Source organism: Orcinus orca, chromosome 11 (assembly GCF_937001465.1).
Source record: "Orcinus orca chromosome 11, mOrcOrc1.1, whole genome shotgun sequence".
NCBI classification, from domain to species: Eukaryota; Metazoa; Chordata; class Mammalia; order Artiodactyla; family Delphinidae; genus Orcinus; species Orcinus orca.
Window position 1 is genome coordinate 22,627,788 of NC_064569.1, and position 26,836 is coordinate 22,654,623.

Here is a 26,836-nt window from a genome sequence, read left to right on the forward strand (position 1 = left end):
CTATTACAATGGTTTTTCACAGTTTTCAAGTCTCAGTCTAGAGTCCTCACTCAGTCTCTAAGGATGACATCATCTCCTTATTTAATTGAAAAGATCTAGGTCAGGGGTCACAAACTAAACTGCCCACAGGGGCCATCAAAATTACTGAAATGAAAGAGGAGATGCGCAGGTGACAGCCGTGTCGCAGGAGGGGACGGCAGCAGTTGTCCTGTGGAAGCCTGGCCCAGTGTTGCCCATCTTCTCTTTTCTCTAGAAGAATCAAATGTCTGGTTTTCTAAGTGAAATCTCTACAAGTTTGTATTATTTTTTTGAAACTCTACAGAGGCTGGCAAAGCAGATCTGACAGCTGGTCATCTTGACTTTTAAGCGTTGTTTTCTTTTTTCACCTCAACATATTTCTGTCTTTTCATTTACCTCCTTTTCTTTGTCTCCAGGGTCACTCGTTTTCTTTCCTGTCTTGGGTGTTCAGGCGTTTCCTCCCCATCACCTTTGATCTGCATAAAGACCTTCAGAAGGTCCCCTTTCCTGAAGAACAAATAATTCTTCAGTGCTCTTGCCTCTATCCCATCCTTTCTTTATTCTTTTATATTGAGTTTGTTGAACAAGGGGACTACATTCATCGCCTTTACTTCCTCACTCACTCCTTTAACTTTTCCCATCTGTCCTTTGTCTTCACGACTCCTCCGAAGCTCTTTCATTCCTTGGATCCTGCGATTTGAACTAACCTGAATATTCTTCTCTGAACACTACTTCTCCATCTGTTTTCATTAGCCCACCTTGCTACATCCTAAACATATTATTTTTCTGAGGTTTTCTCCCTGGCCCTCTCTCTACACTTTTCCCCTTGGTCCTGGTGGCCCACTGTGTGTGATCTCCCAGTCCATCAAATTCAGCACGTTCCAGTGGGATTTATGACATCACCTTTCTCCCACTCCCACCTCTTTGAACTGACTTATATCAGCGTTAACGGCACTGCTATTCTTCCCAGGCATTTAGGTTCAAAACTTGGGAGCTGTCTTTGAGTTCTCCTTCAGCTCTTCTCTCATATTATATTACAATATATTTTCTCCATACAAAATATAGCTGGTGTCTGTGCCTTCCTTTCTTTGACTTGACTCTGAATTTGGGTACAGGTGGTCTCCTTCCACCTCCTTGTGTCCATATAAATTTATATGAAACACAGCTCTGACCGTGCCACTCAGTGGCTCAGAAAACCTCAACACCTCTCAGTTACTTACCCAACCTAGTCCAGTCTCCTGACCACCACTCATCAAAGGCTTTTAGGATCTAGCCACCTCTCTCTCTTTCCCTTCACACGTCCTGCACTCCATCCAACCAGAACTACTGCCATTCTCTGAACACTCTCCACACTTCAGCCCCCATGCTCCCGTTTCCTCTGTCGGAAACTCTCTTTCTCCTTGTTTGTTCCAACCCTTCCTGTGGTCTCTTGAACTTCTATACATTGGTTAAACTTTCATCTTACACATCATCTCTTTTTTAAATAGCACCCCCACAACGACCCTTAACTTTATTTTTCCCACCTGGTTTTTTTCCTACCATCTCATTTCCCCCCTCATGTTATATTATGTTCCATTACGTTCCGGATCATTAGCGTACCTCTCTTTCCTCCTAATGGACTATAAACTTCTTTTTTACAGACTGTGCCTTATTGTTAAATTTTCACTCCCTGCAGCACGTAGCCCAGTGGTGGGTACGGAATACATATTTTAAATGAGAACTTTGGGGTTATTAATAATTAAAACATAGGCCATTGGATTTCCTCCCCGCGAAAGCCGGCAGATAAGAATTCGTGAAGTGTCTATGCTAAACATCAGGCTTGGCACATGGCAGCCCCTTAGTCAAAGGAAACAAAAATTGCTGTCCCTCACTTGAATGCTTCCTAAACAGGCAAGAAGATTAGTTCTGTGGCTGTTCAAGGACAGCTGATTCTGCCTGCTGTTTGCAAAATATGGAAGATACATTATCACACGGCAGGGGTGGTTTTTGTTCAGAAGCACCGCTATAGACAGAAATTGGCAAGAACTCAACAATTTAGTCACTTAGTTGGGGAAGAAAAATGGGGGCACTTCAAGGTTGAGCTTTAGTTTTGAAGAGACTTTCACTTTTTTTTTTTTTTTTTTTTGCGGTACGCGGGCCTCTCACTGCTGCGGCCTCCCCCGTTGCGGAGCACAGGCTCCGGACGCGCAGGCTCAGCGGCCATGGCTCACGGGCCCAGCCGCCCCGCGGCACGTGGGATCCCCCCGGACCGGGGCACGAACCTGCGCCCCCGACATCGGCAGGCGGACTCCCAAACCCTGCGCCACCAGGGAAGTCCTTCACTTTTAATTAGGGATAATCATGACTTTTAAAAGATAATAACTTTTTTTTTGAGAGCTTACTGTGTGCCAAGCTCTTTTTCTGAATGATCCCAACGAATTCTCCCACAGTAGGTGTGAAGTATTGTCTCCATTTTACAGATAAGGGCCCTGAAGCCCAGAGAAGTTAAGTAAGCTGGTTAAAGGCACACAGCTGGGATTCAGCTCAGCTGCTTGCTCTAGAGCCCCCTCCCCCCCACCTCTGTCATACTAGCAGAGGGAGTTGGGGAGAGAAGGAAAACCTCAGTCTGGAACATTTGTTTCCTATCCTTGTGATCTAAATACTACTTTTATAAGCCCAGGGCTCAACTTCTGTTCCTGCTCCAAAGATAATGTTATAGCATCCTTAAAAATTGGCCCTCAGTTTGTTTTCCATATTACCAAATGTCACCAGAATGGACAAGTACTCTGGTTTTGTTCAGTATACCACGTGATATCTCTGTTTCCCCCTCTATCTGTCAACAAGGGACAGGAAAAAAATTAACCAACCTGAATTTTAGAAGTGAGCTGGAACATGTTAAGTTGCACCTGGGAATGCAGTCAGACCGTGGAATACCCTACAGGACAAACAACCCAGTTTCTTCAATAAATAGCTTGCAAGGAGAAAGAACAGAGATGAAGGGGGGAAAGTGTAGATTAAAAATTCTTAGGAAAATTTCATAGGAAATCTCTGTACCTTCTCTCAGTTTTGTTATAAACCTAAAATGGCTCTTAAAATATAGTCTTTAAAAAAATGAGCCAAAAAAAAAAAATCTTAACAAACCTATCAGCCAACCTCCATGGTGGACCCTGAGGCGATCCTAATGCAAACAAAGAAAAAAAAATTTTTTTAAATATGACTTTTATGAGACAATTGGAAATGTGATTGACTGGAAATGTGGTGGGCTTGAAATAGAAATTCCTCTTCCTAACAATAAGAATTATTTTTAATTCTGGGGGGGTGATAATAGTTTTATAGTTATAGTATCTTTTAGGGAGATATACTATAATATTCATGGAAGAAATGTTAGCATTTCTGGGACTTGCTTCAAGGTAATATGGGAGTATGGGTGGGAGGAGTGTAGATGGAATAGGATTGGCCATGGGTTGTGATTGTTGAAGCTGGTGATGGGTGCATGGCACTCGTATTAATCTACTTAATGGTTGTATATCTTTGAAATTTTCTGTAATAAAGACTTGAGGGGAAAGTGAGCTGGTAAATTCAACTGATGGTACTATTTCTAAGTCTAAGAGTGTTGTTTAGCCTTCATGAGGTTTTATCCTGACTCAATATTCAGACCAAGTAGAATCAGGCACTGATTCAAACCCAAGATAATGTCTCTTTATGTCTCTTTATCATTATGGAGAAATTCCAGATTTAAAAAAAATTTAAGGGCATTGGAAAAATAGTAAAATTTGCCTTTAATATAACCTCTATTTATTCTTAGGAGAGGACACTGAACGGATCTGTAGTTGCTTCAGAAAGCCAAGGCCCATCCTCACATCATGAAAGAGGGGCAATTAGGGTCTGATGGGAAAGAGGAATCAGTTATGGCTGGTCAGGCAGCTAAGCAGCTGTAGCAAGAGTAGGATCAGAAGTTATTTTTTCATGTTTTCTGGGTCATAGAAGGGTTTTGGGTATGGTGGGTCACGCAGCCTCCCCGAGCCAGCCTTCAGTGTCCCGCGCGTGGTTCCTAGCCTCTCATTCTCATTCCTCCCTCTCCAGGACCCCTCCCATCTCCCAGGCCCTTCCTTCCTTCCTAAAGTTCTTCAGTGGCTTCGTTATCACGGCTGGTTCTTTCAATGCTGGCACCCTTTTGTCTTTAGCTCTTCTCACCTGGCACTTATCAAAACCCATCTTGTCAGTGGCCACTCACAAACTGATGAAGGTCAACCACAGATGAGCCCAGGGCTCTCTCCTGAACTCTCCAGACCTGTTTTCCCAACTACATTGTATGCATTCACCCTGTGGTTCCATGGGCATTGCAATCTCAGTGCGATCAAAATTTAATTTTCACCCCCCATCTCACACATACGCATAAACGCACACACATATACACGCATACACTTTGTTTTATATTCTCTTTTGAATTCTGTCACCGCAAGTCAGAAACCATAGAGCCATCACTGGCTTCTGCTCCTTTGTGCCTTGATAAATCTAAAGCTTTTCTCAGCCTCCCTCTCCCCTCCGTTCTCTCTGCTAGTTCATACTTTTAGAAACCATAATTGCATCCCTTGCTTCCAAATTTGATATTATCTCCAGAGGGATCTTTTAAAAGTGAAATTTTGGGACTTCCCTGGTGGTCCAGTGGTTAAGACTTCACCTTCCAGTGCAGGGGGTGCAGGTTCAATCCCTGGTCGGGGAGCTAAGATCCCACATGCCTCCCGGCCAGAAAACCAAAACATAATACAGAAGCAATATTGTAACAAATTCAGTAAAGACTTAAAAAAAAAAAAAAAAGTCCGCATCAAAAAAGAACCTTAAAAAAAAAAAGTGAAATTTGATTGTTTTTCTCCTGTTTTAAACCTTCTGCAATTGTCTCTAAAACTTTCTGTTAGGGTCCTGCTGCCACTACATTCGTGAGCATCTCCTTCAGTCTATGTATATTTATTATAAAATAATATATACATTATTGCATGAATATTTTAATGGTAAGCACACAAAAGTAGGAATTAACAGGATATAATAAATGTTTTAAAAATAATTTTATATTTATTAATGGTACAAGAAAAACAATAAATGCTCTCAGTTTTAAAAATGTTTGGCTTTTTGTCATTATTGCAAAAGTTAATTTATAAGGTACATATAGATCCAAATGGGAGACATGCAGTGCTTACTGCTTGTTCATTTTTAATCCTCCAGCTCCAGAAAAGTTTGGTTGAAATCAGCCTGTCAATTGCAATCTAGTGTAGTATTCTGAGGGGTTAAGAACAGACCTTCTAGGGTTGAAGCCTAGATTAGAATCCTGTCTTGACTATTTACTAGATTAGATACTTTGCTAGTCTGTGTCTCAGTTTTTATATCTGTGAAATGAGGTAGGGGTAGTGTTGAAGATTGAATGATGAACACACATCAAGCCCTGAGAACAGGGCCTGAGCCATAAACAGTAAGCCCTCGATAAATGGTAGCTGTTATTTTCTTCTTTAATGTTAATGAATTCTTTAAAAAAAATAATGGGAACATGCCACAGTTTCCTATTTTTAATAGGGCTTTAAAAATTAAGACTCTTAATTTTGTACATTTTAAGGCCGATTAGAAAAGTCTGTGTTCACATTTTTAGAGAGTACAGATAGGACAGGTTTTATGGATGTGACATTATTTGGGCAAAAAGGAAACATAATGGAAATATTTTCAAACTTCTATTTTCAAAATACATGTTCCTTTCAGAAACTTTTCTTGCTGTGAGAATGTCATCTTTACTTTAGAGGGACTAGGGACCCCTTACGGGTTGTGTGATTTGAACAAGTTGTGTCCAATTCGCCAATTTCTTGTGTCACTTTTGCTTGTGTTATTGGTGTTATTATCCACCCATGGTTACTTTAAGCCATTTGTCCATTTGTGGTTAAATTATAACGATAACATCATCCATCCATCTGTACGCTTACCTGGGTGCACGCAGACTGTAATACCTTGCAGTCCTCAGAAGGACCCAAGGAATGAGGACTCCTCATGGCTGTGGAACTCCCGGTCTTTCTTCAGAGACCTCTTGCATCCTGGATGACCAGCTGGCATCTGTCTGTACTGAGATAGAGTGCCAATAGCAATCCATTCATGAAATGTAAGTAAAATTTGGTCTCCCTCGCAACAGAAATAGTTGCCGTGGCCGACCATGTCTTCTGGGCCAACTGTTGAGGGTGGTCCACGCCTCTGCTTTTGTCCTCACTGCTCTCCCCAGGCCCCGCATGCTCTGCCTCACTTCAGTTATTCCAGTGTATTATATACATTTTATATAGCGACAGAGGGTAAATATCTTGGATCCTGTTGTCTTCAGTTAAAAGTATATCAAAACTGTTTTGTTTCTTCATGGTCTTCATTATGACAACCTGAGTGGTTTCTTAATTTTTTTATTTTTACATGCCAATATTAATTAAACCATTTACTATCCCTCTAAAAATAGATATTCAGGTATTTCCAGTTACTTACTGTTATTTAGAATTCTGTATTGAACACCTCTGTGTATATTAAATTTTGTTTTAGGCAAATTATTTCCTAAGATCAGTGGATTGGAGTGGAATTACTAAGTCTTACTGCAATAGAGCATTAATGCTTTCCTCAAGTACGAAAGAATTAAATCCATTGCCGCTAACCGTGAATGACCAGCAATTTCACTACAACCTTGAAACTATGAATGTTAGGATTTTTTGTTTTGGTATATGTAAAATGGTAACTCAGGGCTGCTTAATATACATTTTTGGTTAGCATTTTGAATGAACATTTCCCCATGTTTTAATTTATATAATATTTTTCTCCTAGGAGATTGGGGCTTAGATTTATTTTCCTTAAAAGTATAAACACTTAAATAAAGTTGTATTTTATATACTCTATAGTAATCATTTCCTTTATCCAGTATGGCATTTCTATTAGCATCTCTAATAAAAGGATACCTGTAATATTATTCTGCCCATTTGTTGGATGAGGAAACTTGAGGCTTAGGTGAAGTAACTTGACCAAAATCATATACGTGAAAAGCTATGGACCTGGAATATTAAAACCCAGGCTGATCTATTCCAAATTCTACACTTTCAGTCATCATGCTCTGCTCTCTTGGACAGAAATAATACATGATCTTTAATGTAAAATTATAAAATACAGATAAGCAAAAAGGAAAATAAAATCACATTCATCTGAAATTCTACCACTGTCAGCATGCTGGTCTATGATAGCATATCTCAGAGGAGGAAAGAAGACTCACAGACAGACCCTGGGAGTAGGAGAGGTTTTGAAAAAACATGGGTACACTTGTCCATTCATTTGCCACTTCATCTGCCCCCCCTGCCCATTTCTCTCTATTGAAAGATATGTGACTGGTAGTAGACTTCTGCAGGGTCAGTGATGAAGGGGAAGAAGGAAGTATTGAAAACCATAGATGGTTATCCTTCCTGATTTTTTACCTTATGTACATGTATATTTACAAAAATCAATATATCATGAACATCCTTCTGTGTCATTAACCATTGGTAACCACACCCTTCTAAACCTTGGCCTGCTTAATATTCTATCTAATGGGTGTACTTCAGTGTAGCTATTGCTAGACACAATTAGATTGTTTCTGTTTTTTCTTATAAATAACGTTGTGAAAATTAGGTACAAAAATCCTTGCCCACTTCTCCAAGCATTTAGTTTAGCTTAGTTAATGTGGAGTGCTGGGTCAAAGGCTACTACATTTTTAGGGCTTATGATAACCACTGCCAGTTGCCAGTATACCCTTGAAAAAGCCATCTACCAATTTGGCCCCCATTAAAATGAGAAAGAGGAAAGGGGAGGAAAAGAAAGAGAGCAAACAATTTCTTGATAGCATGAAGAGGATAAGAAAAGCTAGGGCGTCAGCCTTGGACGGTATGATTTGAAAGAAGTGGGGTTGCCTTTTTGTGGGGTAGAACCTTTCATGATAGAGGTGAGCTTCATTTTGTCCCTTGTATTTTTTTCTTATTGAAGGTTAGGGGTACATGAGGAGTGGAACATTAAATGTTTCATCCTGTATCCTTTTTTATAATTGCTATGGATTCTCTTTTGAGATTTAGAAAATTTATAGGTCATTGTATCTTTCTGAATATGGAAGCTGAAAATCAAATAGGTATTTTAACTGGTGTTTTTCTAAACGAATACATCTTATTCTAGTTTAAATAAGTCTATAAAGCCCCAGGTCTTATGGTGGTTGACAGGATTTTTAACAGGAGGTAGCTGAGTTGGACCTCTCTTAGGCAGGAAACTCTCAGCTTTGGATATACTTGGACACTTCTTTATTATAAGGTGGTCTTGTATTTTGAATGTATATATGTAAGCCTATATATATATATTCAATTCCTTATATTTCAGGAGCGTAATTCTTAGGAAATAAGTCAGTGAACCCACCAATCCATTTCTTTCTAAACACACATGATGCAGAGATCATGGGTCTAGTCTGACAAAGAAAACACACCTATCCCATGTGGGGCAGTTTAACGGGAAGAGTCCTTACTGCTGAGTCAGCAGTGATGGAGTTCATAATGGGTCAGCCCATTTTCCAGAGCTATGATGACCTCACCGGGGTATGTTGGTTCACAGAGTTCTACTGGCATGATAAAGTGTTATATACCAGTGAGCTGAAGTCATTGTTTTAATTCAAACAATCACTATACAAATTTAACACTAGTTCAGAATGCTCTTTCGGAATGCTGTGGGATCCAAGTGGTTTGATCTCATATTTTTTGAGTGATATTTGCAGTAACACATTAATTAATGATAGAGGAGGAAGGACTTGAATCTATAGGATTTCTTGGGTATGGAGACCAGAGTCTTAGGGGTAGTGCAGTTGTTTTTCCTATATTTTCATAAGGGACAGAACATTTATAGAATATTTTTCCCTCTGAGGACATGACTGACTGCAGTCAGCAATCTCTGATTTCTACCAAACTACCCCTATGCTTCAAGAAGTGTGCAAATAATGGGAACATCTACTCTAAAATTCTTGCCCCCAGATGAATTGAAATCCACTGTTTAAATATAACAGGTAAATTTTACATTATGGTTCGTAATATTTTTCATATGAAGTTTTAATATGTTGTTATGTAAGATTTTCACTGTGGTCCATGATATTTGTCATAAAAAAATGAAGTTTAAAGTATTTGTCACAAAGGAAAATCGGTGTGCCTGGAAGCTGAGCTGTGTTCATTCTCTCACCTCCACTCCCAGCGTACTGCCCCATAACACGTGCAGTCGTGCATATATTTATTTTTACATAAAACTTTATGGCAGACTTTAATCACTTCAATCAATTCAGTAAAAAGTGCAAAGAATAACAACTTTTGAATTCCAAAATTTCTTAGAATCTTTGAATTAGAATCTTTTTAGGAAATAAAAAATAATTTGCCAATATTGGCAAAGCTGGGCATAAAACTTTAGAATTTAAAAAAAGGCAAGCTGGGCTTCCCTGGTTTTGTAGTGGTTGAGAGTCTGCCTGCCAATGCAGGGGACACGGGTTCGTGCCCCGGTCCGGGAAGATCCCACATGCCGCAGAGCACCTGGGCCCGTGAGCCATGGCCGCTGAGCCTGCGCGTCCGGAGCCTGTGCTCCTCAACGGGAGAGGCCACAACAGTGAAAGACCTGCGTACTGAAAAAAATAAAATAAAAGATTAAAAAAAGGCAAGCTGTTACTAAACAACACAAATATGATTGTGAAACATGTTAATTTAAAAACATGTGCCCTTAGACAGATGAATGGATAAAGAAGATGTGGCACATATATACAATGGAATATTACTCAGCCATAAAAAGAAACAAAATTGAATTATTTGTAGTGAGGTGGATGGACGTAGAGTCTGTCATACAGAGTGAAGTAAGTCAGAAAGAGAAAAATGAATACCGTATGCTAACACATATATGGAATCTAAAAGAAAAAATGGTTCCGAAGAAACTAGGGGCAGGACAGGAATAAAGACGCAGACACAGAGAATGGACTTGAGGACACGGGGAGGGGGAAGGGTAAGCTGGGATGAACTGAGAGAGTGGCATAGACATATATACACTACCAAATGTGAAATAGATAGCTAGTGGGAAGCAGCCGCATAGCACAGGGAGATCAGCTCGGTGCTTTGTGACCACCTAGAGGGGTGGGATAGGGAGGGTGGGAGGGAGGGAGATGAAAGAGGGAAGAGGTATGGGGACATATGTATATGTACAACTGATTCACTTTGTTATAAAGCAGAAATTAACACACCATTGTAAAGCAATTACACTCCAATAAAGATGTTAAAAATAAATAAAAACGTGGCCCTTATTTGATGTAATATGTCAGTAGACATTGTGAATACTAAAATTTTGCAACCTCGAGGGAAATTTGACTATTGAATTTGATTTTGACATGGAAAGTGGGATCACCGAGGACTCTGGGACCTCGGAGATTATCAGGTTGTTCTTTCAGCTGGTGTTTACAGCATGGTGCTTAGTACTGTGAGAACACACACAAAACTGGACACTTAACCTTTTTAACACTGAAGGGATTAGTCTGAAGCCCTTTGTCCAGCCTCAGATTTTCAAATATACATGATGTATAATTTCTTCAACTCTTTAACCTCTGTTTTTTTGGGTTTTTTTTTTTTTTTCCGCTAAGAGTCATCACTTTCTTGTACTGCTTCACTTGATCTTTACTTCTATCCCTAGTCCTAGCCGTTAGCTTTTTGTCTAACCATCCCACATAGAAATAAGTTTTCAGTCTGTTCATATGAGTTACTGGAGGCAGAAAACAAAGCTGTGTTGGAATACAGATGTTCATGGTTGGCTGGGCCCCATGTCACTAGCCAAACAGCCCAAGTTTTTAATTTAAATTTACTTCTCAGCTAAACTAGCCTTACTTGTCAGGAACCTTGAACCTACAATTTGAAAATGCCAAGGGTCTATTTGAAACAGTCTATTCTTTGATAACAAAATCTCATTCAGGAGGCAAAACATACTTTGGGAATATTTAAACTGGAAATCAATGTGTGATTAGATGCCCAAATGAATGAATGGGTTGAAACATGAAACGCTGTTGGCAGTGAGAGATGGGAAGACTACATGGGGGCATAATATGAAAGGCTTTATTATTTGAACAAGACGTGAGGACTGGCTACAAATATGGTTTGGGGCATAGTTAGGCATCAACCTGATTTATTTGATTGTAACTCCTACACACCCTATTTCCGGTCAAAGGGAGCCAGGATTTTGGACCCAGGACTATCTGGCTTTGAAGTCTATGATGTAAACCTTTATCCTGTATAGTTACCCCTATGACTTTATGAACTCAACCACTCTATAAGGTTCCCCCCTTCCTTCAAGGTCCGACTCAGTGATGGCCTCTCTCTAACATCTTTTTAGATCCCCTGATCTGGGTCCTGTAGCACTTTGAACCTTTAATATACATCTTTAGTTTAGTCCTTTATGTACTTGTTTCCCCTCCTGGATTGTGAAGATCCAACCCTCATAGGAAATACAAATTATATTCCACAATATTTAGCACAGAGATTTGGCCTGTACACTGGATGCGATGTTGGCAGTAGAAGTGAAAAAAGGGGAGTCTGGATTGAGTATGGCCTCAGAAGCAAGAGTAGAGGGATGAAGCATGAGTCGACATGATTTGCTGGAGAAAGAGCAGGCCATCCAGTTTACATGAAAGACCAAAAACAGGAATAAGATTGGAAAAGTAAGTAAGGGATAAAATGAGGAGGGTCTTAAATGTCAAACCCAAGGATTTGGACTTTGCAGATATGGGAACCAATCAAAAACTAGCCTAAGAAGATGGCTATGATCATCTCTAAGTGTGAAGTTGGTGATGAGTAATTTAGTGGTATGTTTGGATCATACAAACCTATCTTTCAGTACAAAAGAGCACTGGGTCACATTTAGGTGACACATTTCCCCCAGACATCCTGGAGAATTTCTGGATGTGGTGGGGATGACTCAGCAAGGGGATGTCTTCCTGAACCATGTAGTGGTTGATAATCTGGCTAGCACTCTCTTGCTGCAGATATGCAGAGTAGTCATTCCATAATTTCTGTTGATGCTCCCTCAGCCTTTTCCCAAATGGAAAAATGGTGGCGGGACTTCCCTGGTGGCACAGTGGTTAAGAATCCACCTGCCAATGCAGGGGACATGGGTTCGAGCCCTGGTCTGGGAGGATCCCACATGCCACGGAGCAACTAAGGCCACGTGCCACAACTACTGAGCCTGCGCTCTAGAGCCCGCGAGCCACAACTACTGAGCCTGTATGCCGTATGCCACAACTACTGAAGCGCGCGTGCCTAGAGCCTGTGCTCCCCACCAAGAAAAGCCACTGCAATGAGAAGCCTGCGCACCGCAACAAAGAGTAGCCCCCGCTCGCCACAACTAGAGAAAGCCCGCACGCAGCAACGAAGACCAAACGCAGCAAAAAATAAATAAATAAATTTATTTTTTAAAAAATGGTGGAGGATAAGAAGCAATGGGAACAAATTTGGAAGATTAGGGTCCCGCTGGTTAAGTCTTTATCCTGAAGGCTTTCTGAAGGGCCTGAACTGTCCTTTCTGGAGAGGCCTTGTTTATCAAGGGAAAGATAGACATTGGTCAGTTTGTTTGAGTCTTTGATTTCTCCTGGTAAAAAATAGAGTACTGTAGGCTTTTATATTCCCAATACCCTAAGGTTAGCTCTAATCTTAGAATCAGAAGGGTCTTAAGAGTCTGTGGAAGTCCAGTTATATTATTGTTATTTTAGGTATCTTATCCTAAACCATGCAGAGGTGTACTTTACTGTACTTACCTAACATTTCTAACTAACCTTTTGAGATTTCCTTTTATTATCTGTGACTTTTATGAAATTAAAATTAATATCAGTACAGCACAGAGAGTAATAGTACCAGCACGGGACCCAGGTTGCCTGAGTTCTGTTCCCAGTTTTTCCATGTAACAGAAATGTGACCTTGGGCAGGTTAATTTAACCCCTCTCCCTCAGTTTCCTCATCTGTTTCATGGGGATAATCATTCACTTCCCTCTGTTTTTGCCAGAATTAAATGAATGAATTTGTTGTTCATTTACTAAAAGTAAAGCCGTTAGAATAGTGTCTGATACACAAGTTCCCAATACATATGACTTGTTGTGTTGTAAATGAGAAAAAGCGTCAATGGTGAAGTGACTTAGGTAGTTACCCAGCGAGACGACTACACCAGGATTAGTGTTTCTCATTTCAGGATTTAGTCCATTGAAATAGCTGTTTCCTAGACCAGAGGTCAGCAAACTTTTTCTTAAAGGGCCAGGTCAGATAACAAATATTTTATATTCTGCAGACCTTACCGTCTCTGTTGCAACTACTCAACTCTGTCCCTGTGTCTTGCAAAAGCAGCCGTAGATGACATGTAAACAAATGGGCATGGATGTGTTCCAATAAAACTTTATAAAAACAGGTGGCAGACCGTATTTGCCCTGCATACAGACTCCTGCTTTAGACATTTAAGTCTAACATGAATAGAAACTTTGGATTCCATTTAGTTTTAAAATACGAAATATGGCATTATTATAGTAAACAGCAACTTTGCTTCCTAACGATTATTAGTCTAACATGTTGCTCTCAGTTATGATGGTAATGCTTTACAAGATCAGAGGGATTTAAAAAATAAGCAGTAGTAATAAATGTGCTTTCCATCTCAAAGGGATATACAGAAGTCACTTATTTAGTGGTTTGGAGAATTTTCTTGGTATTTGAAATCTGAGATTTGGGAAGGATGTTAAGGGCTTGTTTTATTAAATGGATGCAAATACAGGCTGGGTTTTGTTTTTTGTAACCTCTGTGTAGGAAAGGTTTGTGAGTCATATAAAAAGTTGTTTGTAATTATCCTTGTCATTACAGTAAGGGTTTTTCTGCTAGAAATGTTGTTTGCATGGGTTCAGATTTTTTTATGGCTTACTTTTGAGTTTAATAATGTGTTCTTGTTTTTAAATTAAACTTGTCAGTGAGCCTTTTTGTGAGTGGCTGACTGTTGGTTAGTTCATATTTATAGCTTACATCTGTTTCTAAGGAAATGACTAAAGTCTCTTGAATTTGATCAAAACTGTATCACAAAGGATATCTTTGACTTATTTAAACAAGGCTCACAATGGAAACTCAAAAAATCTAGTGGTTCATGTTTGTAAATGTTTTTATGTATTCAGTCCTGGTTAGGCCAAATAATCGGAGTTCTGTGCTGAGGGAGGGATTGAATGTACCCATTGCCTCTTAGTTAACCTGAATTCCTCTGGAGCAAGTTCAGGCAATACTTTCTTATAATACGCTTAAAAAAAATTGTTTTCTAATTTTACATGTTGCTTTGAAGTGGGCCTTATAGAACATAGGTATATTTTTTTCTTCTCCTTAAACTGTTTCACTGACGTTTCTCCTTCCTCATTCCTGTTCAAGGCCCTGGCATATGTAAAGCACCTAAACTTTGCACATGTAATTTCTAGCAAGGACGCTGATGGGGATGAGGCAGGGCCTGGAGAAGTGACTGACTCACAGAAGTCTCTGTGTCTGGCTCCCTGCTGGAGCCCCCTGTCTCCCCACCTCTGCAATATTCACAGACCCTCCCCACCCTAGTCTCATGCCCTCACTGTGGGTTCAGTGCTTGTCGCAGTGTAGGGGCCCTCCTTCTGCCCTTTGTTCCAGGGCACTGGATGGCAAGGAAGAGAAGGCCTGGCTCATGCCTGCTCTGACTCAGGCTGACCTGTGCTCCGGGACCCAGGCTGGGACTCACATTTTCCCATAAAGGCCCTGTTAGAGATGGTGGTTGGATTTTGGTGTGATTATGTTTCTCGATCAGCTACGTTATAAGCTCATTGGGATTTCTGCCCTAGCTTTTTAAATGTAATCACTGTTAACAGTTTGCACCCTTTTATAAGCAGCTCAAGGAACCAATTCTCCAACTTGGATCTTGGATCAAAGTATAAAACAGATAAAGATGAAATTGCTCTTCCTGCTACCACACATCCACTCAGCCCCGCCTCTGTTCTCAGAAGCACCTGGGGGGCAGGGTTCCTAGACACTCACTTTGAAAACTGCTGATTAATATGCCTGTTTACTGTTGGAGCACACACTGGTCTTAAAATCAGGCTTGCTTATGTATGCATTGTTAATTGCTTAAAATTTACCTGGATTGGTGTGTATATAGGGTCATATATGAAGTCAGCTTTAGGGGAGGCTGAATGGACAGAATCTTGCTTGAGCTGAGAAATTCCTTCAAGACAACCTCTATCCCCCATTCATGCCCAAATTCCATTTTAGTAACACATTTTATTTCAGTGTTAAGCACCTGCCTCTTCTGAAGCTCTTTTTTTTTTTTTTTTTAAATGAAAATGTTCTCAAGAACTATATCCATTAAGTTGTTGGAATTTTGGAGCTGATCTTATCGCTTCCCTGATTAATCAAACATGTGAGATCACTGGCTCCTCAAAAGGGCAGAGAGAAGGAAACAGCTACACTCCTACTTCATAATTTTGTCTAGAACTGGCCCTGATCATATATACATTTGAAAAGCACATGTGAGGTAACGTCTCTAGTATTTAACTTGGAGACACTCAGCTTTCTCATTTGGATGGAGGTAGTTATGAGGTATTGGAACTTCTACTATTCCTAAGCATTCCTTCACGACCAAAATATACGGTAGTACTGTAATGGTGAGGATATTCATGCCCAAATATATACTACTGGGAATTTTTTCTAAGTATACGTTATTTGAAAGAGATACAGGGGCTTCCCTGATGGCACAGTGGTTAAGAATCCGCCTGCCAATGCAGGGGACATGGGTTTGATCCCTGGCCCAGGAAGATCCCACATGCCGTGGAGCAACTAAGCCCGTGCGCCACAACTACTGAATCCCACGCGCCTAGAGCCCGTGAGCCACAACTATTGAGCCCGCATGCCACAACTACTGAATCCCACGGGCCTAGAGCCCGTGCTCTGCAACAAGAGAAGCCACGACAATGAGAAGCCCATGCACCATAATCAAGAGTAGCCCCTGCTAGCCACAACTAGAGAAAGCCTGTGCGCAGCAAGGAAGACCCAACACAGCCAAAAATAAAAACAAATAAATTTATTTTTAAAAAAACAACAAAAAATAAAATAAAATAAAAGAGATATGAGGGGGACTTACGTGGTGGCGCAGTGGTTAGGAATCCACCTGCCAACGCAGGGGACACAGGTTCAATCCCTGGTCTGGGAAGATCCCACATGCTGCGGAGCAGCTAAGCCCGTGCGCCACAACTACTGAGCCTGTGCTCTAGAGCCTGCGAGCCACAACTACTGAGCCCACGTGCCACAACTACTGAAGCCCATTCTCTGCAACCAGAGAAGCCACTGTAATGAGAAGCCTGCACACCACAACGAAGAGTAGCCCCCGCTCACCACAACTAGAGAAAGCCTGCATGCAGCAATGAAGACCCATCGCCGCCAAAAAAAAAAAAAGAAAAGATAAAGAAAAGATAAAAGAAAAAGAAAAGATACAGGAATCAGACAAGTCTAAAGAACAGTGTATATGTTTCTATATATTGTTTATGTATTCTTGTTGGACAAGAAAATAGTAAATTTCCTCATTTTTTTAAAGCCTTAACAACTAAGTATTGGTAAACTATGGTTCATTCATTTACTCAGCAAACATTTATAAAGTACCTAACAAGTGCCAGGTACTTTGTGCTATAAAAATTAATGATGGTGGGTTTCTGCTGAAGGTCAGGCTTCAAGGAATATTTGAGGTTGTCCAGTAACTGAGGAAGTAGGGAAAAAAGAACGCCGGAAGGGCGGAAGGAAGAGAAAGGAAGGGAGAGAAGGAACAGCAGAAAGACAGGTGGAAGGAAGTCAGTTAAATCTGTTGGTCCTTAACACATTGTATTGTTTTTAATTGCACACGTGTTATCTAGTTTGATGTTCTTTGCTTATATAATAATTTAGGTAAATTATATGGTAAATTATTACGGTGTGTTATAGTTTGCAGTGAGTTTTAATTTATCTTCTTTATATTTGTTTCTTTTCAGTATAAGAGAACTTTATGGATCAGATTGCTAATCAGTACATGGAAGATTTGAAGAGCTGAAGAAAAAAACCAATATTAAACTTGTTTTTGTAAATGTAAGTAAACTCCCTCCTCATCATTGTTCATTGGTGACATCTTTAAGACCTTTCAGTACACTCAGTGTGTAAATTTTTTCCCAGGAGTAAAGTTACTTGACTATGTAGTCTACTTGTTAAGTCTGTGAGAATTTATGACCCACCACCCCCTTTAAAATTTTTTAACTTCTAAAAGCAATATGACTAACATAGGTGGTTGTAGAACTTTGACATGTTGTGACAGTCAGTGAGCAAATCTTTATTTGCGTGGAGAAAGGAAAACACAGACCTGGTTAACACATAAAAAGCACTGCCCTTTTCTCAAATCCTTTATTGCTCTTTACCCCACAGGTCGTTTTAGTGCCCCATGTAAGTCAGTGAGAATTGTTGGTCGACCCATTAATGACCCCACAGGCTTAGAGAAGTGAGGTGTTTCCATATAAGCTCATTTACTCCTTTCCTCCCTGTTTCTTTTGCTCAGTAATCATAATGATACTTAACTATTTATTGAACTTCTATTAAGTGACAAGCACTTGACCAATTCAATCAATCCTCATTCAACGAATGCCTTTTCTGAGTGCTTGCCGCGTGCTAGGCACTGCTCTGACACTACTACCTTGTGTTATCCTCCTGGCAACCTTGTAAAGTAGGAGTTAATATTTCAGTGATGGTGATCCAGATGAGGATACTGAGGTTCAGAGAGAGGTAAGAGCGTGCAGAAGATCACACAGCTTGGAACAGGGGAAGAATGTAGGGTGTGAACACTGTGCTGTCTGACTTTGCTGATTTGCCATATTCTAAATAGTGTTTAAACGCTCATCCTTGGCACAGTTGTTGCTGGAGCCCGGAACCTTCTGGGTTGTGTTCTTAACAGGAATGTGATCCTAACCCTTCTGAACCTTTGCTGTAGTCACAACAAGGAAGGAAGTTAGAGAAACATCCTCCCAAATTTGAGAGGTAGCTTTGGTACCTGGAGAGTGAGTTAAGAGATCTAATGTCTAGACCAGCCTTTCCGCGGATTTCCTGTGTGCCTTTGAGGTATTTAACATCTACGGGAAACAGTTACTCTTATGCCACCTAAGGAGAGCAGACCAGATGTCCTCCAGGGCGTCCTTCAGTCAGCTTTTTATTGAAGTATCTTATACACAGAGCAAAGTGCACAAATCATAAGTGGATGGCTTGATGGAATGATTGTCACAAAGTGGACACATCTGTGTAACCATCACAAGATAGCAGAAAATTACCAGCACCCCAGACCTCTCCTCCCTCTATCCCTAGAGTAACCAATTTCCTGATTTCTAATGCCATTGATATAATTTTGCCTATTTTTAAAGTTTATATAAATAGAATCATATAGTTTATATTCTTTTGTGTCTGGCTTATTTGCTTATTATGTTTGTGAAATGCCTCTAGGTTACTGTGTATAGTTTATTTTTTTCATTTTCCTTACTATCATGGTATTCAATTGTATGTTTACTTTGTAGTTATTGGCCATTTTGGTAGTTTCCAGTTTGGGTGTATTATAAATAGTGCTCCAGTGAGTATTTTTGTGCATATCTTTTGCTGATGATTGTATTTTGGTCAGGGACAACTCAGTAATTTGGATTCAGCAGCCCTGTGAAATAATGTTGAAGTGAACATCTTTACAAGCAGACAAGTTGATTTTAGGTAGACAGGTGATGTGTCTGCTTCAGCGTGATGTTCTAAGCATGCTGGTTAGGAACATAGATTACTCTTGGGGGTGTGGCTGGCTGGAAGCGCCCTCTCATATGTGTGTGATGTGGTAAGGTCTTGCCCCCCTGACTGAGGAGGGCTTCGGTTGGGTTCAGGAAGGAATTACAGACAAGAAGAGAAAATAGATCCGGAAGACAGATGTGTCTGGGCTCCCCTAGAAACGGTTAGGACATTTCACCAGGCAGATCAAGAGCCTGGACAAGTGGCAACCCAGAGGAGGAATCAGCTTCGGAGACCTGAAGAGTCTAGGGGATGAACAGAGAAATAAAAGTTGATCTGGGCAGGCAGGCTGGAGCTCTCAAAGCATTTTTTGAACAACTTTATTAAGTCTAACTTTTGTTTTAAGGAAGCTTTGAAGAACCAGTCCCTAAAGTATGAATCTTGAGTCAAGAATGAACTTAGTAAAGTTACCAAACTAAGAATAAATGTATTTTTCAAACAAATACAGGATGTGAGCATGTGGGCTTTGCCGGGAGACTGTTCTGTGTTCAGATCGCAGCTCTACTTTCTTTCCCTGTGATGTCTCTGCGCCAGCTTCCTTATCTGTAAAATGGGGATATGGACACACCTACCTTATAGGTTTTCTGTGACAATTTACTTCGATAGTGTCAGGAGTGTGCTGCTGGGTGCATTGCACTGGCACTAAAAATAATAACCAATATTCTTATTATTTTTCTGATTGTTATTATTACTGATATTACCCATTTGACTCTGTATCTGATACTTTGTAGAAGTTTCCAGATTATTTTTTTAAAATATGAGATTAACTTAGTGTTTTTTTTTTTAAGTATGGTGAACACTGACAAAAATATTTTCCTACTTGTGCCGCCTTAAACTGAAACTCAGAGGAAAGATGAAGAGAAACATTTGTCTGTGTGTCCTTGGCAGGTCCCTCTCCAGGGTGTGTCAGTGAAGACCCTCTTGGTCGTTGGAACTGTTTTACTCTGTTAGTTCAGGAAGAGACCAGGGGAGCTGAGATTCACAGGAAAGCTGGGTTATTTTGCACAAAGGAAATTCATAATTTTATATATTACACTGTCAATTCTTGAGAGGCATTTTGCAAACAAGTGTCCTTATGTACCAAGGAGCTTCGGTGAGAGGCTCTGTGGGTGATTCACTACAGACCACAGCTGATATAGTGTGTCCATTCCAACTGGCTGTGGCTGGGGACACCTTTCCACTTGTTGATGAATTCTGGACTAGATATTGGGGCAAATGGTGTAGATGAAGCTTGCTTTTGCCCTCAGTGTGATTATGATCTAACAAATGAATAATCTAGTGTTCTAAAAAGGAAGCTTTTAGAGTGAGTTGAGTCAAAGACAACATTTGACCCAAGACTCTGAAATTCTAGTTCTGACTTCCCTACAAATTAGCTGTGGGACTTCAGGTGTATTATTAATCCTGGGTCTCAGTTTTCTCATCTGTAAAATGAGAAAGTTAGACTGAGACTTTGAGGCAGAGGAAGATTCTGTGAGTTTTGTAAATGTAATAATATCAAGTTTGGGGTGTAGCTGTATTTTTCTGAATGCTATATTCTTTCAGGGGTTTGCCCCAGGTCAGAAGTTCTGTGACAGCAGGTTTTGGTTCTTATGATAGTAGGGGAAGGAGTAGTTTTAAGATATGACCTAAGTTCACAACATAGTGAACGTCACAGCAAGTAAAAGACAAATGACCAGACTGTTGTGCAGGCCATATGAGTATATATAAATTCATTTTCACACTGACATTTACTTTAACCAGCTCCCATACACTTGCTTTGTTCATCAAAGGATGTTTACATTTATGTTAAACTACATAAATAAATATTCAAGACATTGAATTTAAATATATGACATAGCTGGATTATGAAAGCTGCCTTTGGCCTTATCTCATGTCTCTGCTTAAATTCTCAGTTCTCATGTTACAGCCCCACAGTTGGGAGTATCACAAAATTTGGATACGTTTTGCGGTTCCAGATGTTGAAGAAATTATTTATTAAAAATGATATCTAAAAACTAGCATTGAGGGCTTCCATGGTGGCGCAGTGGTTGAGAGTCCGCCTGCCAATGCAGGGGACACGGGTTTGTGCCCCGGTCCGGGAAGATCCCACATGCCGCGGAGCGGCTGGGCCCATGAGCCATGGCCGCTGAGCCTGCGTGTCCAGAGCCTGTGCTCCGCAACGGGAAAGGCCACAGCAGTGAGAGGCCTGCGTACCACAAAAAACAACAACAACAAAATCTAACATTGAAATGATTTAATGGATTCAACTGAATTAATAAAATAAGATTGACTACTAAATAGTGTTATCACTTAATAATTATTTTTAAGTTCTTACCTCTATCCTCTTATACCCAGGGGTATCTGCATGAAGCTGGTATAGGAGGACATGTAGGAAAGGTTTAAAGTAAACTGAGAACTTTGGAATGTTTGTACTTTAAGACATTTAGATGCTCTGGCGACTGACAAGAAATATCATCTGCCTAGAGTGCAGGCAACACCCTGGTCTCTCCCATGTGGTAGTGGTTCTTGAGATCACGGGTGACGGTGGTGAAAGCTGTCTGGTTATACCACCTTGAGGTGGAATGGACCCAGGCACAGGAATGAAGTGGGACCTCAGCACGGCCTCCTCTTCATTAGGCCGAGGAAGGCCATGGGGATGTGCAGGCCGTTACGCGGGCCTGCCCACAGGATCACTCCACCCGGTCGTGTAGTGGTTTCTAAGCAGGCGATTCGTAGCCACTGAGATAGCATCATCCCCAAAGAACAGCATCCACCCCAGCTCGGTCCCTGTGTGCCCTTTGTCCATACCCTTCTTGCAATCTCTATCACTTTAATTATTACATGGGGTTTGACGTTTTCTATCTCCTGACTATGTGTCTTGGACCAAACGTTCTTTATTCTAGGCAATTTGAACTAAACATTCTGAAAATACTGCTTGGGGATGGCTATCTTGTTTGGAATCATGTGTCACATATGTGGTTTTGTCTTGTGCTTCATTGGTTCATCATAACCTGAGATAATACATAAATGAATTTCTTTTCTTCATGAAATTCACAAAAGCTTTTCCTTTTTATTTTTCTTCCCTTTAGTTATCTCTCTCTCTCTCACCAAATGTCTAAGATCACCTTTACAATCAAATGGAGATTTAGTTGGGCTGTTAGAACCCTTCCTTTAAGCAGACGCTTCCATGTGTGTGAGCATGTGGATGGAGTTGGAGGGCTGCTTGAAGCTCTTTGCTTAACTTGCCAAAGTCATAGACATCTTTTTTTTTTTTCGGTACGCGGGCCTCTCACTGTTATGGCCTCTCCCGTTGCGGAGCACAGGCTCCGGACGCGCAGGCTCAGCAGCCATGACTCATGGGCCCAGCCGCTCCGCGGCATGTGGGATCTTCCCGGACTGGGGCACGCACCCGCGTCCCCTTCATCGGCAGGCGGACTCTCAACCACTGCGCCACCAGGGAAGCCCATAGCCATCTTTTTATTCTCGGTTGTTTTCTTTTCTCCTCACCTCTTGGGAAACTGGTCAGTGCCTTTGACTTTTTTTCTCCTTAATACAGATATGCAAGAGTGTAACTGTTGACAGAGAGCAGGAAATGTTTACACGTCTAAATAATCAAAATATGTAGGGAGCATGTGTGTGTGGGCGTACATACACGCTGGCTGTGTAGCTGCACAGGTGGTGTGTGTTTCTCTCAAGTCGCCATGCATTTCCGCGGTTAACGAGGAGGGCTTAGCATCTCTAATGGCACTTACGTATGTAGTCTCAGCAGTGTTTTAAGGAGGAAGAGGGTTGCGGGAATTCTGACTCCCGCTTAGTGGATCTGTGGTTTAATATTGTGGTATTCTGGGGAAATCTGGGTTCTGGCACCCGAATTTCAGTTAGCCAGGGTCTCCATCGCTTTGAGAGTAAAGAAGTGGGAGAAGGGTTTTCAGTGATTCTTAAATCCATTGTTTGCAGTAGCTCAAGGCTTTGTGCGTTATAATCACAGAAATGAGGCTGGATTCCAAAGGTGTGGTCAGTGTTCCTTGCGTCCATAATGCTAGCCTCTCTTTGTCAGATCATGGCCCAGAGATGCTCCAACCAAGAGAAGACTTAAATTAGGGGTGTGGCAATTCACAGGCATTGTAGCAAGATTCATTTAAGCTTCAGGCAAAAAATAATATATGCTATCTCCTTAGAAATATTACGGTTGCTTTCAAAGTTTGAAATAGCCTTGACAGCTTCCTGTGACCATTACCTTGAACTGAGGCGTAATCCCGGGCCGACGACCAACTCCTAAATGAGGTAAATTGTATTTGCCGTCTGTGTTTTTGTTTGTATTTCAAAACACAAGTTGTTGTTGTACCATCATCTTTTCTTGTTTGTATGTTTGTTTTTACTTTATTCCTTTACCTTCATGATAGTAGTTATATGCTTGGCTTTAAATATTTGGTCCATTTGATTCTGTGATATTAAGAGATTTTAGAAGAAAAGGTCATCAGCTGTCTTTCTGGGCTATTCTGGGCATTTTGTACTATATTTATTTTGGACCCAGCTTTTCTTGCCCTGGGTTTCTGATTAGCTGTTCCTCCTCCTTGCCTTGGCCTCTCATCTTGCTTGGAAGCATTTCAACAGATCTGTGTTTGGATGACTGTTTTCTTTAACAAATAAACACTAGCTCAACCTTGGGAAAGCGTCAAGAAGACAGGATGGAATTCTCCGTTAATGCTTCTGGTTCAAAGGCATGGCATTCTTGGAGTAGGGAAGCTGGCTTCTTAGTACACTGATGTCTGGGAGTTGCTTCCTGCTTGAGGGGAAACATGGGATTCCGGGGCATTCTCAGAAGTTTTGGATAATTTGGTGAGACTTAAATAGTCTTATTGTTTATAAATTTTTAGAAATTAAAGAATGGATTATTTGGTTAGAAAAGTGGGCTTTTTGGTTCTTCAGGGTCTAAATTGATCTTGTCTGAGGTCTGGCCCAGAACACCCCTTTCAGAGGCCTTTTACCCAGATTGTTGGAGCTGTCAAAAAACTAAGTATCAAGCAGGGAGTAGGTGGTCTTCAAGGAGTATCAGACTTTAAGCATAAAGTTTTCACCCAAGAGAAAACGGTGATACCAGAACACCCATTTATGTTGACCTTCTTTGTGAGACTGTGTCTAAGTGACTTTACAGGCACAGGAAATACCAACTAATTCTACTGAAGTGTTACAGGACCCAGAAAGTAATTTGTTTTTTTAATTTTTTTGTCTTTTTTAAAAAAAATTGAAATACATTTGACATACAATATTACGTTAGTTTCAGGTATATTACAAAATGGTTTGACGTTTGCATATGTTATGAAACTATCACCATCATAAGCCTAATAACCGTCGATCCCTGTACAAAGTTATTATAATAATATTGACCATATTCCTTACGCTGTATATATTATGCTGTATAATATTGACCATATTCCCCATGACTTGTTTGTTATATAACTGGGGGTTTGTACCTCTTAATCCCCTTCACCTATTTCACCCACCTCCACATCACCCTCCCTTCTGGCAACCACCTATTGGTTCTCTGTATCTGTGAGTCTGCTTTCATTTGATTTTGTTCTTGTTTTTTAGGTTGGACATATAAGTGAGATTATGTGGTATTTGTCTTTCTCTGCCTGACTCATTTCACTTAGCAGAAAGTGATTTCTGTTTCCTCCCTCTGTGGCATTCCTGAATCCTCAGCAGGTAGAGCTGAGAAAAAATCAGTGTGTTCTCTGTACTCCTGACCTGACAGAATGCAGCTGATTCTTGTTTGTTGCAGTAGTGACATTCTGCAAAGTCACCAAAATGCTGAATTAGTGCCTACTGCACCGTTGCTTCTAGGGGATTCACGGGCTTAGGTTCCTGTGAGCTTCTGTCACAGCGTCTTCACAACTGACCAATACATAACCTTGCTTCCATTTAAAGGGACCTTATTTAATGGTGCTGATACATTAACATTGAATTCCCGATGAACAGCACTGTAACTCGTGCTTGAACTAAGCTTACTTAACACATGCATTTTCTCCACCAGGCACCTCACAGCCTTCTTGCATTTAGAACCACTAAACAGCACTTCAGCCTCATGCCTGGGGACCATTTTAAACACTGAAATCACCAACCGGAAGCACAGAAATAGGAAAAACATGGCACAGGATAGACCATGAAAAGGACACTTATTTATAGTAGGAGAGCTAAGCTGAAATGAGAAGGCAGAGCATTGCCTTGTTTGACCTCAGCTGGGACCATGCACACGGGCACTCAAATTTTTTGCCACTCTGTACATGGCCATGAACAACTGCAAAAGTGCCACTGATACTGATTTTGGGGTTACAAATAAATTTTAGTGAGTGGGCAGATTCACAGACATCTACTGTATAATATAAGCAAAGTAACCCCAGACATTGTAGCAGGAACCCTCCTCAGCCCAGCTCTACAGTTCACGTAGAAAGCCAATCATTTAAGGTAAAAATGAGTTACAAGTTACTATTGTGACCAATATCCAGAACATGTTTTTAGACAGCTTCGTATAAGATGAAGGCCAATTAGTGATTACTTTTGTTGAATAAATGACAGTTAACACTTCTGCCCTCACTTTGAACACCTTTAGAATAGGAACCACATCTTGTGTATCCCCATGTTCTTGGTATGAAGGGTAATAATGGCCAACACATAGTGGGACCTCCGCAAGTGAATGAATAATAAATAAATGAATGACAGAATGAGCCAGGAGAAATCTGCTCCATGGTGCCTGGGCACTTGAGGGCACAATATGAATCTGATGTATCTTTTCAACTTAGATCATGTCCACTGTGTTCATTAAATTAACTCAGGTAAATGCTTACTAACTGTCAGAGAGAGTAATGTCAGAGTAATCAGTAATCAGTCAGAGCTGATGTAGCATGGAGGGTATTGCAGCTGGGCTGGAGGATGGAACAGGAGGACCACCAAACGTTTTGAGAAAACTACTTAAGGGCTGGAACTGCACTGGACTCTTTCTTCCATCTCACCATGGAGCCTGGCTGGCAGGATTTTTTTTCTCTAACATTCTTGATACCAACTTCTCTCCACTTCAGCCCCACTCCCACGCTGCCGTTATTAGAAACTTCTCTCTAGAACATAGATTTGTTCATCTCAACCTCTTGCTTCAAAAACTCCATTCTCCCCATAAGAAACAATTCAAAGCTCCGTAGTGACCTGGCTCCATCCCTGCACCTCAGACTTCAATCTCTTAACCATCGCACTGAAGTACACCCTGTGCTCAAGCTAAACTGGACTCATCACTGGATCCCAAGCATGCCTTTTAGGACTTGTGGCCATTGCATAGACTGTCCCCTCTGCCAGTGTTGTCTGCTCCTTCGCCGAGCTCTTCCTTTCAGCTATAGCTCAAATTACAGCCCCTGTGCTATGTCTGGCAAGATGCCTGTCTCTCCCCAAGTGTGAGCTCTGCAGAGGAAGTGTCTGTGATACTCACCTTTGTGCACAGCCTCTAGCATGTTAATGTTCAGTAAATGTATTTGAATGAGTGAATGCATCTAAACATTATCTAGAGGAAATAAGAAGGCTTAAAACGTCTTTTTAAACAAAAAAGAGAGGATAGACTATCACATTCTATTAAGGCAAGTAGAAAGCTGTGGCTGCCCTTTTGTTAAGTAGCTTTGTCTGTTGTACACAACTGAGCTTTTCCACTCAGGAAACACCTACACTGTGCCACACTCCCTGGCCCCCAATATAAACATCCAGGGACTAGACTTAATTAAAGTAGAAGCTAGTGAAATTTTATGTGAGAGGAAATGACATTCAATTTCAGATATTATCTGTTTCAATTATTTCCTGCAGATTAACGATTCATTTCACCAAGCATTTATCGTGGAGCTACTATGTACAAGAAACTGGGCCAGGGGCTTTGGAGCGTGAAAAGATAAGCAGAACACAGGGGCTTTTGTCTAGTGGGGGAGAAAGTCGTGGAAGCGTATTTCTGTAAAACAGGA

General features: G+C 40.8%; 1 protein-coding gene across 11 annotated transcripts in view; it reads left to right on the forward strand.

Annotated features, from left to right (window-relative positions):
• The window catches only part of PPFIBP1 (PPFIA binding protein 1), a 176,092-nt gene that overhangs the window by 38,662 nt on the left and 110,594 nt on the right, over positions 1 to 26,836 (forward strand). For all 11 annotated transcript variants that reach the window (XM_049694179.1, XM_049694183.1, XM_049694182.1 and 8 more), the window contains one exon: positions 17,060 to 17,153. The gene's annotated coding sequence lies outside the window, so the exon portion shown is untranslated. The remainder of the gene's footprint in view (positions 1 to 17,059; positions 17,154 to 26,836) is intronic.